This window comes from Aulonocara stuartgranti, assembly GCF_965226115.1.
Source record: "Aulonocara stuartgranti genome assembly, chromosome: 4".
NCBI lineage: Eukaryota > Metazoa > Chordata > Actinopteri > Cichliformes > Cichlidae > Aulonocara > Aulonocara stuartgranti.
Genome location: NC_138942.1, coordinates 11,790,890 through 11,805,237, shown reverse-complemented (window position 1 = coordinate 11,805,237; position 14,348 = coordinate 11,790,890). Strand labels below are relative to the sequence as shown.

General features: G+C 43.0%; 1 pseudogene across 1 annotated transcript in view; it reads right to left on the bottom strand.

Moving 5' to 3' along the window:
- Positions 1-2,968: 2,968 nt before the first annotated feature.
- LOC309705716 (myosin heavy chain, fast skeletal muscle-like) overlaps positions 2,969-14,348 on the bottom strand; it is a 30,156-nt pseudogene continuing 18,776 nt past the window's right edge. Inside the window, exons 10-38 of the transcript XR_014280854.1 lie at positions 14,205-14,308; positions 13,973-14,111; positions 13,769-13,887; positions 13,520-13,669; positions 13,265-13,435; positions 12,871-13,177; positions 12,661-12,737; positions 9,284-9,371; positions 9,084-9,201; positions 8,847-8,970; positions 8,632-8,768; positions 8,275-8,530; positions 7,846-8,088; positions 7,535-7,711; positions 7,279-7,424; positions 7,093-7,183; positions 6,600-6,989; positions 6,368-6,494; positions 6,116-6,234; positions 5,728-5,924; positions 5,370-5,635; positions 4,673-4,852; positions 4,384-4,587; positions 4,178-4,303; positions 3,921-4,091; positions 3,681-3,785; positions 3,502-3,597; positions 3,255-3,386; positions 2,969-3,065 (exon numbers count right to left, since the gene is read on the bottom strand). The product of XR_014280854.1 is annotated as a myosin heavy chain, fast skeletal muscle-like (transcript). The remainder of the gene's footprint in view (positions 3,066-3,254; positions 3,387-3,501; positions 3,598-3,680; positions 3,786-3,920; positions 4,092-4,177; positions 4,304-4,383; positions 4,588-4,672; positions 4,853-5,369; positions 5,636-5,727; positions 5,925-6,115; positions 6,235-6,367; positions 6,495-6,599; positions 6,990-7,092; positions 7,184-7,278; positions 7,425-7,534; positions 7,712-7,845; positions 8,089-8,274; positions 8,531-8,631; positions 8,769-8,846; positions 8,971-9,083; positions 9,202-9,283; positions 9,372-12,660; positions 12,738-12,870; positions 13,178-13,264; positions 13,436-13,519; positions 13,670-13,768; positions 13,888-13,972; positions 14,112-14,204; positions 14,309-14,348) is intronic.

Sequence of the window (14,348 nt, the reverse complement as noted above, 5' to 3'; positions counted from 1 at the left end):
ATGAGAATGACTATTGGTATTTTGGAGACATGCAACCACTCCCCACGTAACGTTAACCTGTATGCCATTTTAGATATATAACAATTATGGTGAAAGTGTAGGATTGAGTGAATAATACCTTGGTCATACAGCCCTAGAGGCTAGTGGTAACCACCTGTCACTTAAGTAGTTGGTCTATTCCCCAACCAGTTGGCAAAAACCTTGTGTTTGCTTTGGCCACTAGCATATTTCTGCTGTAGCAATTTGAATCGAAGTGATGGATGTATCCAAAAACACTGTCTACTCTCCGAGTTGTACTGAACCTGCCAAAAGTGTAACATAAACTAGAAATGGAGGCAGTTGGCTTCAGAGTTATAGTGGCACTTTATGAAAAATTTTGGCTGAGGTGCAGCTTTTACTTTGAAGGCAAACCTTCTCCATTTCCAGTTTCCATCACTCTTTCTAGTATTTCTACTGCTGGGCCAGTAGTTAGGAAGTATTCAAAGCATTTTTATCTGAAGAAGTACAGCTAACTGTGGAAATCTGCTAGCAACCAGTGCAATAACTGGGAGGTTTTTGGTACAGAATCTTCTTTGATAATTTCACCTAGTTAAGCAACAACCTCACAAAGTGGCTAGAGAAGAAATAATTTATGAACCTTTTTAAAATAAATAAATAAATTTTAGATAAATGTGTGATTGAGTAAAGTGTGTGTCATGTCATGTGAGAAACCTCTGTAAATGTTAGACATAATTTAATGAAAGCTGTTGTTGAGTGCAAGGTAAGAGACAGGTATTCTCAGATCAGCAGGTTGGCACGCTAGAAAAAGATCACACCATATAGCTAAGGATACAGCAACAAGTGAAGCACTGCAGTTTTATACTACAGGCAAGTGTAAATGGGAACAAGGCAAGCAAGCGACCTCAAAAGTAACCTCTATTCCCTGTAGTTTAAATGTCAGTGCTTTTCTATAATTATGCCTTTGAGACATTCTTATTTACAAAATCCAATGCTGCCCATTTTATCATTATGGGGAGCAATCCTGTTGTACATCCCACCATTGCTGGGACACTATTCTGTTATGTTGCTGAAGTGAAGTTTAATCTCCAAACACTTTATTAAAGTTTATGGATTTGGTTTGTTGTAAAACTGTGTTTCAATAAAATATGCTGTTCTTTCTCTTTCTCCACTGTAATAACCTAGAGTAATATTAAAAATGCATGTTAGTTGCATCCAATCTTCATTAGCATTTTTATTGAATATAACTATAGACTTTGGTCTAACTTGACAAGGTGTCAAAAAACAAATATATACCCATTTCAATTATTTATTTTTACCAGTGAAACCAATATAACATCTCCACATTCACAAATATACATTTCTGACATTCAAAAACAAAACAAAAACAAATCAGCGACCAATATAGCCACCTATCTTTGCAAGGACACTCAAAAGCCTGCCATCCATGGATTCTGTCAGTATTTTGATCTGTTCACCATCAACATTGCGTGCAGCAGCAACCACAGCCTCCCAGACACTGTTCAGAGAGGTGTACTGTTTTCCCTCCTCACATTTGATGATGGACCACAGGTTCTCAATGGGGTTCAGATCAGGTGAACAAGGAGGCCATGTCATTAGTTTTTCTTCTTTTATACCCTTTCTTGCCAGCCACGCTGTGGAGTACTTGGACGCGTGTGATGGAGCATTGTCCTGCATGAAAATCATGTTTTTCTTGAAGGATGCAGACTTCTTCCTGTACCACTGCTTGAAGAAGGTGTCTTCCAGAAACTGGCAGTAGGACTGGAAGTTGAGCTTGACTCCATCCTCAACCCGAAAAGGCCCCACAAGCTCATCTTTGATGATACCAGCCCAAACCAGTACTCCACCTCCACCTTGCTGGCGTCTGAGTCGGACTGGAGCTCTCTGCCCTTTACCAATCCAGCCAGGGGCCCATCCATCTGGCCCATCAAGACTCACTCTCATTTCATCAGTCCATAAAACTTTAGAAAAACCAGTCTTGAGATATTTCTTGGCCCAGTCTTGACGTTTCAGCTTGTGTGTCTTGTTCGGTGGTGGTCGTCTTTCAGCCTTTCTTACCTTGGCCATGTCTCTGAGTATTGCACACCTTGTGCTTTTGGGCACTCCAGTGATGTTGCAGCTCTGAAATATGGCCAAACTGGTGGCAAGTGGCATCTTGGCAGCTGCACGCTTGACTTTTCTCAGTTCATGGGCAGTTATTTTGCGCCTTGGTTTTTCCACATGCTGCTTGCGACCCTGTTGACTATTTTGAATGAAACGCTTGATTGTTCGGTGATCATGCTTCAGAGGTTTTGCAATTTTGAGACTGCTGCATCCCTCTTCAAGATATCTCACTATTTTTGACTTTTCTGAGCCTGTCAAGTCCTTCTTTTGACCCATTTTGCCAAAGGAAAGGACGTTGCCTAATAATTATGCACACCTGATATAGGGTGTTGATGTCATTAGACCACACCCCTTCTCATTACAGAGATGCACATCACCTAATATGCTTAATTGGTAGTAGGCTTTCGAGCCTATACAGCTTGGAGTAAGACAACATGCATGAAGAGGATGAAGTGGACAAAATACTCATTTGCCTAATAATTCTGCACTCCCTGTATATGATACTGAAAGTATTTCTTTAATATTGAATTATTATCTTATTTGTTTAAATGATATGACAGTGGGAATTAATTGTCATTCTAAATGGACATTTTGCTTATTATAGAGCATTTATGTTTAAATAATCTTAGGTTATGTAAGATATGGTTTCTTTAGTAAAGCTAACCTTGCTAGCACTGATACTGAAAGCTAGGATGAATGTTAAGCAGAGGTGCTGTCCTCATTTGCTAAATGTCCTGTAAGTATAAATGATGATTCTTCTGTTGAATATTATATTTTCCAATGTGAATTTTGTAAAAAAAATTATACTGATTAAATGTAATGAAGTCACAGGAAAGAGTTTATTGAATTAATACATTGCAAACAGACAATTTAGCAGCTGTTTCATATTTTATGAACGCTGACAAAAGGTTCCAAATAGATGTCTCTTACTCAGCACTTTCACCCTAGAAAAAAAATCATAAAAAAAAAATCCAATTATTCAACACATATTAACATTTTACAGGTTATCCCACATGAGATTGCAGAAGGACAAACTAAATTCTATCAGTGTATACAAAATTAATAATAATAATATAATATAAAAGATAATCTATCTAAAGACAACTAATTTAAAATGGGATTAGATGAATTACCTTTCCAGCATCACGGCTCTTGGCTCTCAGTTTGTTGACCTGAGATTCAGCAATGTCAGCACGCTCCTGAGCTTCCTCCATCTCATGTTGGACCTTTCTCAGTCTGGACATGTGGGTGTTGGCCTGTTCTTCCTGTTCAGTATTAAAGTATGTTGGATTGTTAAAGAAATATCTGATCATTCATGAGAGCTATATTTACATAATTAATCATCTTTCAATATTTAAGGTCACAGAACATTTCACTCACAGCCTCCTCAGCCTGTCTCTTGTAAGCCTTGACTTTGAGCTGTAGCTTGTCCACCAGATCCTGAAGTCTGACCAAATTCTTCTTGTCCTCCTCAGTCTGTATATATAGCAAACTGTTATTTAGAACTGGAGAAGAAACAATTTAGGAAATTATGAATTTCTAGGTAAATGTGTAATCACCTGGTAGGTGAGCTCCTTCACTCTCCTCTCATATTTGCGGACTCCTTTAACAGCATCAGCTCCACGTCTCTGCTCAGCTTCAACTTCAGCTTCCAGTTCACGGACCTTTAATGCCATTATAAATAATCAGCTTTTAATAAATATTAAGAGTACAGAGAAGAAAATGGGTGGAGATCATGTGATGGAATCAAAGTGTTTTTTCTTTTTAAATATTTGAATAATAGTTCGAGAACAACATACCCTGGACTCCAGTTTCTGGAGCTGCTTCTTGCCACCCTTCATGGCGAGGCTCTCTGCCTCATCCAGACGGTGCTGCAGGTCCTTGACTGTGACCTCCAGGTTCTTCTTCATCCTCTCCAGGTGAGCACTGGTGTCCTGCTCCTTCTTCAGCTCCTCAGCCATCATGGCAGCCTAAAATATGGGTGGTATTGGAATTATTGATCAAGCATGAACAAGAATTTTGAAAAGAAAAGAAGGCTTGTAAAGTACTAACTTCCATCAGTGATAGCCTTTTTGGCCTTCTCCTCAGCATTTCTTGCTTCCTGAACGGCATCATCCACCTCACCCTGAACCTGGACAAGGTCAGCCTCCAGCTTCTTCTTGGTGTTCAAAAGACTGGTGTTCTGAATGAAAGAGAACAGTTTTAATGATGTGATTCTCACTCTCTTATATCTCAAAGTCTTGTAATGTAATGAATAACAACCTGAGAGTGAAGCAGTCCAACACGCTCGCTAGCATCAACCAACTCCTGCTCAGCCACTTTGCGTCCTCTCTCTGTCTGCTCCAGAGCGGCTCGCAGCTCCTCAATCTCAGCCACCATCAGACCATTTCTGCGCTCCACCATGGCGACCTGCTCCTTCATGTCTTCCTGTCCTCTGACTGCATCATCCAGGTGCAGCTGAGCATCCTGATGACAAACAAACAAAAGATATTATCATTGTTTGCTTGGAGGTTAATTAAAACACAAACATACACACAATCTACCAACTCACCTTGAGCTGTCCTTGGACATTCCTCAGTTGTTTCTGTGCCTCAGCAGCCTGTCTGTTGGCATGGCTCAGCTGAATCTCCATCTCATTCAGGTCTCCCTCCATCTTCTTCTTGACTCTCAGGGCATCATTCCTGCTCCTGACCTCAGCATCCAGAGTGCTCTGCATGGAGTCAATCACCCTCTGTCATGGTCCGCGGCCCGGCGTCCGAGGTGCTGATGGGATGCCCACTCCCGTGGGCGTGGCTGCTAACTCCACACCTGCATCCCATCCCGGGCGATCACCAGGTGGACTATTTAATCCTGCCCAGCCTGCTGCTCCACGCCAGTCCGTAGTCGTCCTTCAGCGATCGCAGCTCGGCGTGTTTGAGCTACCAGCCTGTCCACCTGCCTGTCCGGAATTTGGATCAAAATCAGCCCCAGCCGCCTCGACCTTTCTGAAGCTTCTCCCCACGGACCCTCACCCCTCCCTCCGGTTCCCTCGGCCCCGCTATCATCCCTCCCACAGTCCCGCTCTCGGCGTTCCTGCGCGATTCACCTCCCGGTCCCTCGGTTTTTCTGGTTCCGTGCGTTTTTTTCCCTTCTACACTCCCGGGACACCCTCAGTTATAATAAAGTTTATTTTTTGTTCTCTCGTACCTCTGTGTGTGTGTGTTCTGCTCCTGGGTCCAGCTTGTGTGCGGAACTTCGGTTCATGACACCCTCTGGCTGTTCCTCTTGATCTGCTCCATCTCCTCGTCCTTCTCTGACAGCTTCCTGTCAATCTCACCTTTTACCTGGTTTAGCTCAAGCTGAACACGAAGGATCTTGGCCTCCTCGTGCTCGAGAATTAGCTCTCTCCACATCAATCATGAGGTCCTCCACCTCACCCTGCAGCCTCTGCTTGGTCTTCTCCAGTGAGGCACACTTGGAGTTCACAGCCTCAATGGATTCCTCAGCCTCCTGCAGGCGTTGGGCAAGCTTTTTCCTATCGTTTAAATAATTTTGTTTTTATTAAGGCTGAATTGGTTGGTTTTAAGTCTGAAAACTAATTTAAACAATGAAAGTATGGTGACTTACTTGGCCTCCTCCAGCTCCTCAGTTCGCTGGATGGCATCAGTCTCATATTTGGATCGCCACTGAGCCACCTCACTGTTGGCCTTGGACATTCCTCGCTGCAGCTCAGCCTTGGCCTCCTGCTCCTCCTCAAACTGCTCTCTGAGCAGATCACAGTCATGACGTGCTGACTGAACAGCATGAGCCAGGGCGTTCTTGGCCTTTTGAACACAATCAATGTCAGATGGACAATTTTAATTAAAATCAATTTTAAAGTCTAATGCTGAGAGGATGAGATATTTAAATGGTAACAACTAGGAACCAAATTAGAGGACAGTCAAACTGATTTAAAACTTATGTGTTTAAATTAGTAAGCGCTATGATATAAAAGAAGAGAGAAAATATTTCAGACCTTCACTTCCTCCTCAACGTGTCTCTTCAGTTCCTCAATCTGCTGAGTGAAGGCCTGCTTGCCCCTTGTGAGCTGAGAAATGAGAGCTTCTTTCTCCTCAAGCTGGCGACTGAACTCACCTGAAATTAAGACACATAAATTAAGCCTACCGGTAGTTTGTTTGATTTTATCCACTGATTGATGGTACTTTTATGTCAACTCAATGTGAATAATTTCCAGAGACAGACTGTTTTTTTGTTATACATCACTTACCATTCTCTGTCTGAAGTCTCGCCTTCTGGGCATTAATGTCATTCAGCTGACGAACATTCTCATCATTTTTGACTTTGAGTTCACTTAGTTGATCCTCAAGAGTCCTGCACATTTTCTCCAAGTTGCCCTGTCACCAAGTAATGCCATATCCATGTTAACAGTTAATGAGCTGCTTTGGCGGTCCTGAAATGTAAAAAAGAAAAAATCTGTTCTCTATAAATACTGTCCGCACCTTTGCTTTAGCAACAGCCTCCATGTTGCTGGAGAGGTCATCAATCTCCATCTTGTACTCGCTCTTCTCTTTCTCCAGCTTCTGTTTGACACGCTGGAGGTTGTCGATCTGCTCTCCGAGCTCTGCAACAGTGTCAGCCTGCTTCTTACGGAGAGCTGCTGCAGTAGCTTCATGCTGCAGAGTTGATTCCTCAAGATCACGACGCAGTTTCTGGAACTCAGCCTCTCGCTTCTTGTTCATCTCAATCTGAGCAGCTGTTGCTCCACCAGCTTCCTCGAGCCTCTCGCTGATCTCTTCAAGCTCCCTGGAGAGGTCGGCTCTCTGCTTCTCTACCTTAGCCCGAGCTGCCCTCTCAGCCTCAATCTCCTCTTCTAGCTCCTCAATACGAGCCTAGTTTGAAATTATTTGGATTTATCGATTAGAACCTAAACTAAACTAGGTTTTTGAATTATAATGAACAATATTCTTTATGAAGACTGGTCGTTAGTGTTACCTGAAGTTCTTTGATCTTCTTCTGAAGTTGAGCACCAAGGGATTGTTCATCTTCAATTTTGCTGAGAAGTTGGCTGATTTCAAAGTCCTTCCTTGGTGTGGAAGAAGTATGGTTTTACGATCATAGTCCATATGATTATTGCAATGCAGTGTGTGTAAAGAAAATTATTTACAAAAAAAGCCCTACTTCTTGATTTTCTCATCAGACTGCTGCTTGTCATTCTCCAGATCCATTATGGATTCCTGGGCCAGTTTCAGATCTCCCTCCAGCTTCCTCTTGGCTCTCTCAAGGTCCATGCGGAGCTTCTTCTCTTGCTCCAGTGAACCCTCAAGCTATAAAGTCATGTCAGTTGATTCAAGTGGTTGGTATGACAATGATTCAGCACTAAAATTCTTTCCATAAAAAACAAAAAACAACAATGTAATTTTTATAGTTTTCTTACATCATCAACTTGCTGTTCCAGCTTTGTTTTGGACTTGGTCAGAGTGTTGACTTTGTCTTCTTCTGCCTGGAGATCATCCAGTGTTTGCTGATGGGCCTCTTGTAAGGCTTTCTTCTCCTTAGTCAACTTGGCAATTGACTCATCTTGAGATGCCATCTCCTCTGTCAGGTTTTTCACCTGAAACAATGTGAATACATTAAGTTTAATTTTGTTCGAGATTTTGCTGATTATTTGATCGTTTAACATGTATATTCAAAGAACAACATTACATGTTTTAATTGAACTAAGTATACAATCAAAATGAACTGAACCTTGTTTTCTGTGGCATGTTTCTCCTTCTCCACTTTGGCCAAGGTGAGCTCCAAGTCATCAATGTCCTTCTTCAGCTCAGAGCATTCATCCTCCAGCTTCCTCTTCTTAGCAGTCAGCTCAGCATTGATTTCCTCTTCATCCTCCAGTCTCTCACTTGTCTCTTTGAGTTTTGCTTCAAGCTGGATTTTGCTCTTAATGAGCCCCTCACACCTTTCTTCAGCATCGGAGAGATTGTCAACTTCCTATAATACATGTTGAACACACAAGTTAGATTATTTGTGACAAAAGTGTAGTTAAAATCATAATTTTAACTACACTTTTGTTTTAGCAAATAAATAATCAGAGGGAGAGACAAACATGTGGTCTTTTTATATCTACCTTATATACATGAACTATAGGTGCAATGTATACTTTTCTCTACTACTTACTGCAGCCACTTGAAGTTGCAGGTCATTCTTCTCCTGCAGCAGGCTGACCATCTTCTCTTCCAGTTCCTTCTTCTTAGCCAGAGCAGCAGCCAGGTCTGTCTTCATCTTATCATAGTTCTCCTTCATGTTCTGCAACTCCTTCTCAGTCTCAGCACTCTTCAGAAGAGGCTTGATCTTGAAATATACTTTCAGCCATGGCCAGTTCTTGACATTCATGAAAGAACGGATGTTGTACTGGATGGTGTAGATAGATTCTCTAAAAACCAAACATGAGAGTGTTACTTTGTGTCGTCGGATCTTAATATGAGGAAGGAAATACAAAAGAGAATACAATAGAGTTTACTATGATAATGTTACCTCCTCTCCATCATCTTCACAAACTCTTTCCTCATGACGTATCCTCTGCAGAGAGCCTGAGTCATGGTCACCAGCTCAGCCAGTTTCTCATCTCTCAACTCCTCAAGAGTGCCCAGCAGACCAGCTTTGAAGAACACCTATTTAATCATTGAAAACATAAGTACAAGTACAAAGGGACAGTTTTTGTTAATGTCTATTAATATAATGAAGTGTACCTTTGTGTGCCCAAACATGTATTGTGTGTGATCCACATCAATGGAGCCAAGCAGCTTCTCTGAAGCTTTCTTGTTGTCAATGAACTGTCCCTCAGGGATGACACTGGCATTCAACACTTTGTATCTTCAAGAGAGAATCAGGTTGTTACTTAGATTTTTCTTCCATCATATTCAAGTTTGTCCTTTACAACAACCATGAAACCATTTTTCCTTTCCAATATTGTAATGTGCTGTCACCTCTGCTTGAAGTCACCATAGAGGATTCTGCTGGGGAAACCCTTTCTGCAGATTCTGATGCCCTCCAGTACACCGTTACACCTCAGCTGGTGGATGACCAGGAAGTTCTCCATAAGGCCTGAGAGTCAGAAATGCATAATGTTTCAAATCTTTTCTATATTCTTACTGTCATTTTTACAGTTAATATTACTGTAGGGTACCTGGGGTCTTTGTCTCATTGGGAATCAGGCAACGGACAAAGTGAGGATGAGTGCTTCTTAAGTTGGTCATCAGCTTGGCCAGATTCTCCTGTAGATCAGCATCATTAGATAATAGGTTGATACTATTTAAAAATGAGCATTTAATTTACACACATATCTATATCTATATATCTATCTATCTATCTATATATATATATATATATCTATCTATATCTATATATATATATATCTATCTATATCTCTATATATATATATATATATATATATATATCTATATATATATATATATAAATATATATATATATATCAACATTCGAAAGAAGGGACTGCTCTCACAGCTAGAGATTGACGAGGTACAACACAAATGCTACGGCAAGGAGGAGTCAGGACGCCAGGTCAAGGGGGAGATATCATCACCCCCACCCGAGATTGGGTACATAGCCCCAAGTGCGATAGGAGAAGGATCATTGAGTGCGAGAGGAACTGACCTGAAAAATAGGATCATGGCCAAGCTTGAAACCTGGATCCCCCATAGCCGGTTACCAAGATTACGTGAAGTACCCTCAGAAGGTCTGCTAGATGATGGTAATGCAGCACTACGGACAATACCTACAACCACGATTACCGACACTAACAAGCTGATCTACAATACGGCAGCAGTGATCAGTGAGATGCTTGGCTACAAGTTGAACAGCCACAAGGGGCAGTACCCTCCATGGAGGAGGAGGCTAGAGGGCAAGATCAAAGTAGCACGGAGGGAGGTTAGCCAACTAACGGAGTTGCAGAAATACAGCAAGCTGTCCATACCTGAGGCCTTGGAAACTGCCAAGCAAAGACTCACAGCCTTGGCCACCCGGTTGAGGAGGTACACCAGAGAGATAGAAGGCAGGAGAATAAACCAGCTGTTCTCCACAGAACCAGCAAAGGTGTACTCTCAGTGGCAAGGGAACAATAATAATAAGAGAACAGCACCACCAAGGCTGGAGACGGAGCAATACTGGAAGAGCATATGGGAGAAGGATGCAATCCATAACGGCAATGCTCAGTGGCTAGTGGATCTGAGGGCAGACCACAGCGACCTCCCTGAACAGGGTCCAGTAACCATCACAGTGGCAGATATCCAAGAAAGGGTCTCCAGTATGAAGAGTTGGACAGCACCAGGGCCCGACATGGTTCATGCCTACTGGCTAAAGAAGCTGACTGCACTCCACGAGTGTCTGGCAGCACAAATGAACCAGCTGCTAGTTAACGAGAGACACCCGGAATCAAATCATATCGCATCATATCGGCTAAGATGAACAGGCACATGGGTCAATACATGAGCGGGACACAGAAAGGAATTGGCAAGAATACCAGAGGTGCAAAACACCAGCTACTGGTAGACAGAACAGTCAGCCGAGACTGCAAGACCAGACTGACCAACCTGTGCACTGTCTGGATTGATTACAAGAAGGCCTATGACTCAATGCCCCACAGCTGGATACTGGAATGCCTAGAATTGTACAAGATCAATGGGACCCTAAGAGCCTTCATCAGGAACTCAATGGGGATGTGGCGTACAACACTGGAGGCCAACTCCAAGCCCATAGCACAAGTCACCATCAAGTGCGGGATCTCCCAAGGAGATGCTCTGTCCCCACTGCTGTTCTGCATAGGCCTGAACCCCCTCAGTGAGATCATTAACAAGACTGGCTACGGATACCGATTACGGAACGGAGCAGTTGTCAGCCACCTCCTGTACATGGATGACATCAAGCTGTATGCCAAGAGTGAACGAGACATCGATTCACTGATCCACACTACCAGGCTATACAGCAATGACATTGGAATGTCGTTCGGACTGGAGAAGTGTAGTCGGATGGTAACAAAGAGAGGGAAGGTAGTCAGAACTGAGGGGATTGAACTACCAGAAGGCAACATTGCAGACATAGAGGACAGTTACAAGTACCTGGGGATCCTGCAGGGGAATGGGAACAATGAAGAGGCCGCTAGAAAAGCTGCAACCACCAAGTACCTGCAGAGGGTCAGGCAAGTCCTGAGGAGTCAGCTGAATGGTAAGAACAAGATCCGGGTCATCAACAAGTACGCCCTGCCCGTGATCAGGTACCCTGCTGGGGTAATAGGCTGGCCAAAGGAGGAGATAGAAGCCACTGACATAAAGACAAGAAAGCTCCTGACCATGCATGGAGGGTTTCACCCCAAGTCCAGCACCCTGAGGCTGTACGCTTGGACATTCCTCAGTTGTTTCTGTGCCTCAGCGGGAGCAGAAGGAAGGGGGCCGGGGACTGGTGAGTGTCAGCACCACAGTCCAGGATGAGACAACGAACATCCAAGAATACATTGGGAAGATGGCCCCAACTGACCGATTGCTCAGTGAATACCTCAGGCAGCAGAAACCCAAGAAAGAGGAGGGAGACGAGGAACCATCATGGAAGGATAGGCCCCTGCACGGTATGTACCACCGGCAGATAGAGGAGGTGGCTGATATCCAGAAATCCTACCAGTGGCTGGACAAAGCTGGACTGAAAGACAGCACAGAGGCACTAATCATGGCAGCACAAGAACAAGCTCTGAGTACAAGATCCATAGAGGCTGGGGTCTATCACACCAGGCAAGACCCCAGGTGCAGGCTGTGTAAAGATGCCCCAGAGATAATCTAGCACATAACAGCAGGGTGCAAGATGCTAGCAGACAAGGCATACATGGAACGCCATAACCAAGTGGCCGGCATAGTGTACAGGAACATCTGTGCCGAGTATAACCTGGAAGTCCCGAGGTCAAAATGGGAGATGCCCCCAAGGGTGGTGGAGAATGACCGAGCTAAGATCCTGTGGGACTTCCAGATACAGACGGACAAAATGGTGGTGGCTAATCAACCGGACATAGTGGTGGTAGACAAACAGAAGAAGACGGCCGTAGTGATCGATGTGGCGGTTCCCAATGACAGCAATATCAGGAAGAAAGAACACGAGAAGCTGGAGAAATACCAAGGGCTCAGAGAAGAGCTCGAGAGGATGTGGAGGGTGAAGGTAATGGTGGTCCCCGTGGTAATCGGAGCACTAGGTGCGGTGACTCCCAAGCTAGGCGAGTGGCTCCAGCAGATCCCGGGAATAACATCAGAGATCTCTGTCCAGAAGAGCGCAGTCCTGGGAACAGCTAAGATACTGCGCAGGACCCTCAAGCTCCCAGGCCTCTGGTAGAGGACCCGAGCTTGAAGGATAAACTGCCCGCAGGGGCGTGCTGGGTGTTTTTATATATATATATATATATATAAAAAAAAAACACAGACAAAAAAAACCATATATATATATATATATATATATATATATATATATATATATATATATATATATATATATATATAAATCTATACATACTCTGAAAAGAGCAGACACGGTCTGGAAGGAACCACCCTTCTTCTTGCCACCCTTCTTGCCACCACCACCAGCAGCCTCTGTTTTCATAAACAGTAAATTTCATTACTGGAATTGAAAAAATATTTTTCACTGTATAATTTTAGCCTGCAGTATGCACATTGTAGCTATCTGTACTGGACATGGGAGTTTGTGAGCACTTTTTTTTCTTACCTTCAGCTCCAGCATGGGCTGCGTACAGTAAGCACAGCAGTTTGTTTGAAGACTTCTGGTAGAGCTGCACAACTGAGTCATTCAGTGGGTCCTTGTTCTTGTCCAGCCAGCCAGTGATATTGTAGTCCACTGTACCAGCATAGTGAACCAGGGAGAAGTGTGCCTCAGCCTTGCCCTTTCCAGGCTTTGGTTTCTCAAATGCTTTGGTCTTGCCAAGATGCTGATCGTGCAGCTTGTTCTTGAACGTTGTGTCAGAGGCCTTGGGGAACATGCACTCCTCTTCAAGGATGGAGAAGATGCCCATTGGCTGAGAAAATGGCACAAATCATATTAAAATTTCAAGGGAGGTAACATATGCAACCACATGTACATTTCTTCCTGAGCAGCTGTTTACCTTCTCAATAAGCTCAATGCAAGCAGCCAAGTCCATACCAAAGTCAATGAACTCCCATTGAATGCCTTCTTTCTTGTACTCCTCTTGCTCCAGGACAAACATGTGATGGTTGAAAAACTGTTGCAGTTTCTCATTGGTGAAGTTGATGCAGAGTTGCTCCAAGCTGTTGAACTGTAATAGTACAACCATGTCTAACTTCATGGCAATAAAGTCTTTAAAGTTTAAGAAATGTGTTGAAATGTTTCAAGTGCTCACATCAAAGATCTCAAACCCAGCGATATCCAGCACTCCAATGAAGAACTGTCTGGGCTGCTTTGTGTCCAGCATCTCATTGATACGGATAACCATCCACAAGAACATTTTCTCATAGATAGATTTGCACAGAGCCGAGACAGCATTGTTGACCTGGCAAACAAGAATTTATAATTATACAAAACCATATGAATACAGCTATAATGTTTATAATTATAATATGATTATACAAGTCTCCCTTTTATGAATTACCTGTGGGACGGTCTGACCTTTGGTCACCATCTCATTGCCAACCTTGACTCTTGGGTAGCACAAAGCTTTCAGCATATCAGCCGAGTTCAGGCCCAATAGGTACGCAATCTTGTCAGCCACTGTTGGATTAAAACAAATCATTATAATACCTAATAAATACAAATACTTCAAACATTTCTCCATTATAGAAATTTTTCACAATACCCTCGGTGCCATCAGGTTCAGCCTGCTCTTCACGCTGCTTCTGCTTGAATTTCATGTTGCCATGATGCATCACAGCACCAGTCAGCTTGTAGATGCTTAACTTCTCTTCACCAGTAAAGCCCAAGATGTCAATAGCAGTCTGTAAGAAAAAAATGAAATCAGCTATCAATAAATAAAACAAAAGAAGATATTTATGGTTAAGTATAAGATTCTGTGTCAAATGTGATTTTACATCTGTTGCAATGAACTCCTCCACATCATCGATGCTCTTGACAGTGATTTCACCCTGACTGATCATTGGATAGTCATAAGGGTTAGTTGTGATCAGAAGAGCCTCTGAAAGGAGAAATGAAGTTAACTTGTTTTTTGCTTAGAA